Source organism: Herpailurus yagouaroundi, unplaced genomic scaffold, assembly GCF_014898765.1.
Source record: "Herpailurus yagouaroundi ecotype Mexico unplaced genomic scaffold, PumYag 198, whole genome shotgun sequence".
Taxonomy (NCBI): Eukaryota; Metazoa; Chordata; class Mammalia; order Carnivora; family Felidae; genus Herpailurus; species Herpailurus yagouaroundi.
Genome location: NW_024412429.1, coordinates 621,855 through 627,854, shown reverse-complemented (window position 1 = coordinate 627,854; position 6,000 = coordinate 621,855).

Below are 6,000 nucleotides of genomic sequence, written 5' to 3'. Positions count from 1 at the left end.
GTGAGATCTTAAATATTTATACCGCGTACAAACAATGCCAAGGAATTCCCTCCACGCCATATATTGACTCGATAAACATGGGGCCATTAGGTAGCGTTTGTCTTATTTATATGTGACAAGTTATTGATTACAGTGGAGTGAAATCTGAAGGCCAAGATCGCAAGATCAAGATTTTTATATACAACATGCTGTTGGGTTTGGCGACCGCGATAAGCTGGGAGGTTGATGTGCCGCACTGCTAATCTCCGAGGCCACAGATGTGCAGACCCGGGGAGCCTGGGCCTCCTTGTGTGGCTGGAGGTGGAACAGCCCAGCCTCGCTCGTGTGGGGGCGGGGGGAGCATCCTGTTCCGCTAACACGGCGGCGGGACCCACCCCGGGCACCCGGGACGCCCGGGGTCCTGAAGCACCTCCCGCGTGTCCTCTGTCGGTGACTTTCTGGATTCGTCACAGAAAGAAGAATCGGGAGGGATGGTTCTTACCCCTCTTTTCTGCTCTGCACCCCGCCCTGGCCAGCTCTGGCCCCTCAGCGCCATTTCCCTTCCAAATGCTGCTATCGTTGAGAATAATAGGAAAGCAGACACCGCGTGGCTTTTTTCCACAGAAGAGTGTAGACATTTCGGAGGAACGTGTGTCATTTTACTATTATTTATCTCTGGGAATAAGGAACACATCCAGTAAGCCGAGAGAAAACACAAAGACCAGATTCCTCCCACTCTCTAGTCCAGCTTCTAAAACGGTCTTCCTCGGGCCTCCTCCAGCTTCTTAGATTCTGGGTGACCGAGTTTTCATGCCGTTTGGGGTCAGTTTCCAAGGAAGGGCAGACAGAACCCTTGTACAGTAGGTTCTGGAGAAACGTGAACCGACGGGGGTGAAACGTCTCAGTGAACAGCAGAGGGGCGGGAGGGAATCGGCACATGTGGACTCAGGAGCCCGGTCAGAACCGTCGGCGCCAGCCGGCCCCTCTCTGACCTTGCTCACCGAACACGCCAACCTTGACGTTCCAGCCGGGACAGAAGCGTGTGCGGGGGGCATCGTCCGTGACCGCACCTCTGCATCCTCGGTGCCCTTCGGTCCCGTCCGGCGGGGCTTGGTGAGGCCCAGAGGGTGAAGGGCCGGCCCACGCCTCGCCGGCCGCCATCTGACCCGCGCGCTCTGCTGCTGGCCCACGCCTCCCTGGCCACCCCGTGCGCGTGTCTCCCAGCTCCATGCCGAGCGTGGCCTTAAGCGGTCTGTGAGGCATCTTTTCCACCTGGGAAACCGGGCACCGGTCTAAGTCAGGGCCCTGTCTTCTTTCCAGACAGCAGACTGTGAACGTTTACTAGCTCGTCGCTGCGTCTGACCGTCTATCTTCCCAACCAAGGAGCCACTTTTCTCGGCCAACCCTCCATTCAATCCGGCCCGGACGGTGAGATGGATCCACTCGAAAATGATCAGGAGAGGCGGGGAATTAGGCCGAGCAAGAACCGACTGACAGGGACGCGGGCGGAGGGCTCCGAGAGCAGAATCTGACCGGATTTTTGTGACTTCTCCTTCTCCATTTATTCACAGCTGTCTCATCCACACCTAGGTCTTTTTCTGTGACTTTTCCCTGCACTCTTTTCAAAGCACTCGGCTTAGGTTTCGTGGACACGATGACTCTATTTTCATGCACGGATTGGATCAGGATGAGGCTCACCTAATTAAATCATGCAGTTAACACCAGTGAGTCCGACGAACAAGTGTCTGTGCTCTCGTGTGCGCAGAGCTGGGCCGGTGGGGGCAGAGCGCGTGTCCCCTCAGGAGCGGAAGGCCTGCCGGCCTCCGGGACACGGGCGAGGAAGCCTCTGTCGCGTTCAGCGCCTGCCACCTGCCTCCGGGCTCTCCGCCGCCTCCCTGGGGTCTCTTGGAACCTTTTCTCAGGTTGGGGAGAACCCGGCTCCCCTGAGCCTCAGCTTACCAAGCCTCACGCTTTTCTCCAAAGCTCGCAGGTTGACGGGAGGGAGGTGTGTGAGTGTGAGGCCGAGGCCGCAGCCCCGGAGCGGCCGAGAGCGCCTGCCTGCATGTCCCAATTTCAGAAAGAGTTTCCGCTGACTGAGGACCCCCGTTTGCCCCTTGGGAAGGGACAAGGGACCTGCGTCGGGCCGGTTGGAAAGGCTCTTCCGGCCTTGGACTCTAAGCTGAATGATACCAGGAAAGAAGAATAAAGTCTCGAGTGGATTTACTCTAACGTCAAGGCCCCCTCAGTGTGGGCTCAGAGCAAGTACGGGGCGGGCCACAAGGCTGAAATCCTGGAAACTTAGAAACTGAGTTAACAAGCTGGTAGATAAAATATTTCTGTCTTTCTACATTGAAAACTAGAGATTTGCAAGGAAAATTAAAAAAATGTATAAAATTATGTTTATTTGCTAAAAATTGTAAAAATAACAGAGACAGCTTAATTCAACTATTATTGTGCCTGTTTGGGTATCCTCTTGGTGGGTTGTTAACGTTTACATTATATGAAACTAGAGGCGTACAGAATTCATAAAGTTTTACATAGTCTGCAAAAGCTATGTTGTTAAAAAAATCACGATTTTCCTGTTATTTATGTTCTATTGCCCTTAAAGGTCTAATTTACATCACAAAATAAAGTAAATATAAAGAAACAATAAATTAAAAAAATTTGTCTTAAAATATGTATTTCTTTTAAATATTCAGGATTCTATTGTAAGAATAGAAAAATGCAAATTAATCATATTTAATTAATATCAAAATTTTGATTCAAATTTAACTAAAGCCACATCTAAATTTAATTTTTAAAAATTTCAATGAGATCTTACCAAACATTTTGTAAAATCAAACTTCATACTTAGCCACCTAGAACTGTCATCTAGTGGCCAGAGAGTTGGTATCACGCTTCAGCCGTGTGTTAACCGAGGACTTCCAATTTACCGAATTGTTTATACTGTATCCCGTTCCTTGCTGCCTGGGCCACTGTAGCCAACACTGAACCAATTCCCGAGATCCAGGTGGAGAATCCAAAAGAACGTGGAGCTGGATTCTTGGTGCTGCAGACGAATAACACTGTGCCCTGCGAGGCTCTCCTGTATTTGGGAGACCAGGAGAACAGACCTAACATGTTAATTTTTCTTTTCTCTTACCCGAGTTTTTCTGCTGCTTCAATCAGTACTTCCCCAACTCCCTGCGATGAAAACCAGAGTTTTCAAAATTTTATTTTCTATTTGTTATCCCCTTTTGAAAAGTGCAATAAAATGAGTTCCTCTAAAAATGAAATGAAACAAGACGGAAAACACAAGCTCCTGTCTTTTGTCGGCTTCGACAGACACAAAATTGCCTTTTCAAACGTCCTTAGCTGTTCCCAAGGGCCTGCCCTCCCTCCGTTTCTGTGCTTCTCTGTCAGGGTCCAGTGGGAAGTGTCCACCCTGTGGCGGGACACAGCTGCCTTCGTGCTGGCCATGGGGCCTCAAGCTTGTTTGTGAGGGGAGCAGGTACCTAGGGCTTAGGTTGGGCCGGACTTGACCCTCGGTGGCACAGGTGGCCACGTTTATTCCACACAGGTACGCGTCATCCTGGGTTCCTGACATGCCGGCACCCCGGCTATCTGTGGGCTGTCCCTTCCCCTTTCTAGTCCTTGGCCACCGGCTTCCCTGTGTTCTCAGAAGCTCACTTTCTGTTGAAGAGCTCTGCTCTGGCACACGGAATCGCACCCAAAATGGGCCCAATACTGGGTGCGGGGCACATACTGCTTGTTCTCGGCGGGGCAGCCCTGTGCGAGGCTGGCCTCGTGGAGGGATCCCCGTGGCCTTTCTGTGCTGCCTGTTGGTGCTTCTCAAGGCAAGAGGGATGTCCTCTCTGAGCTGACTTCTCTGGCTGTCTGTCCCCCTCCTGGGATGTGAGGCCTGTGTCCCTTCCCAGGGCAGATCATTCCAAGCTGATGTTTTCATGTCATTTCCGTTGACGAATCTCCTTGAGAGAGGCGGCATGTTGCCTGCACAATAGTTCAAAGTGAAAAAGCCGATATTTGCAGTTACTTTTTGTAAAACACTTTTTTCATCTAAAAGAGTGGGGGCGCCCGGGTGGCTCAGCTGGTTAAGCGTCTGACTTCAGCTCAGGTCGCGATCTCGAGGTTTGTGGGTTTGAGCCTCGCGTCGGGCTGTGTGCTGACAGCTCGGAGCCTGGAGCCTGCTTCAGATTCTGTGCCTGCCTCTCTCTCTGCCCCTTCCCCGCTCATGCTCTCTCAAAAAGAAATAAACATTAAAAAAAAAAAAAAAAAAGACTGTATACAAATTTACCTGTGCCTTTTGGGGAGTGTGCGCTCTTGTTTTCAGGACACGGGCTGCGCAGGCTGCGTTTGCACAAAAATATTGGGAGTGGCCCGTGCCGTTGATGGGTTTGGAGAGTAGGACGTCCACGGCCCTGCATGGAAAACACAGGCTTCCTCTTTGCTTGGCGTGGCGTCTGGAGTCTCGCTTGCTGAAATCCCAGCGGAGGTGACGGTTTCCACGTGGTGTGGAACTGAAGACGGCGTGCTGTGCACTCAGCAGCTGGCTGGGGCCGTGAGAACCCCGGCGGCAGGGTGCTGGCCAGGAGGGGTTTCTGCACGTGCATTCGTCTCCTCTGGCTGGGCAGCAGGGGCAGAGGCGGTGAGGAGGGGACCGTACGATTCCAGCACGCGGTCCCTCCATCTCTGAGTACGAGGCCACCTGAGCACCAGCCACGGGCTTCCTTCTGCACATGGTGCTCCAGTGCCCCCTCGGGCCCTTGCGGCAGCCAGCCAGGGTGTGACGGGGCGTCCCTGCCCCTCAGCCCTACAAGAGGTGGCCGCAAAGAACAGAGAGATGGTGTCTCTACTTCTTCCTCTTTTCGTATTTGCTAGTAGAAAAATGGAGATTTATGGAAAATAAAAGAAGCATTTCTTCTCAGAACTGGGAAAAAAAAAATCCCCAAATGACATTGCCCAGACGCGCCAGCACCCATCACATGCTTTAAGCTACCTGGTATATTTCCTGGAAATAAAGCTTGAGATTTGGTGCCAGGCAGACCTGGCTGGAACCCTACAGCTTTTCAGAGCCGGTGCCGCGTTCTTAGGGGACCGCTCGTCTCGAGTCCTTGGCCCAGGCCGCCGCGCAGCGGTTGGGGCGATGGGTCTCGGCCCCGCGGGTGAGCTAAGTGACCGTAGGCGGGCCACTTCCTGCGGGTTTGCCTCTGCGGCGTGGGGTGGTCCCACCACCGAGTGTTTGGGAGGGTTCTATACAGAGACGTGTGTGGGGTGTGACCCCGACCCATCATCAGGGGCCATTAGTCCCTTTATGGTGATGGGGAAGCAACAAGCACACAGCATTCACTCAATAAATTCTTTTCCTTTCTCTCCAACTTGGTTAAACGCCTGGTTTACAGGCCCTGATGCTCTCAAAAGTGACCTCTGATATTTATAACCTACAGATACCTCTTGGTTTTCCCGCATTCAAGCTTATGTGGAAAGTCATTTTTTTTTTTTAAATTTTTTTTCAACGTTTTTATTTATTTTTGGGACAGAGAGAGACAGAGCATGAACGGGGGAGGGGCAGAGAGAGAGGGAGACACAGAATCGGAAACAGGCTCCAGGCTCAGCCATCAGGCCAGAGCCTGACGCGGGGCTCGAACTCACGGACCGCGAGATCGTGACCTGGCTGAAGTCGGACGCTTAACCGACTGCGCCACCCAGGCGCCCCAAAAGTCATTTTTTTTAATGTTTATTTATTTTTGAGACAGAGAGAGACAGAGCATGAGCATGGGAGGGGCAGAGAGATGGGAAGACACAGAACCCCAAGCAGCCTCCGGGCTCCGAGTGGTCGGCGCAGAGCCCGAGGCGGGGCTCGAGCTCACGGACCAGGAGATCACGACCCGAGCCGAGGCCAGACGCCCAACTGACCGAGCCACCCGGGCGCCCCAGAGAGCGATTCTTAAATTATTTTAATAAACGATTATTGCACACCAGGGCACTGTGCCCCGGCGTCTCTCCCGCGGGACCTGTCCTCTC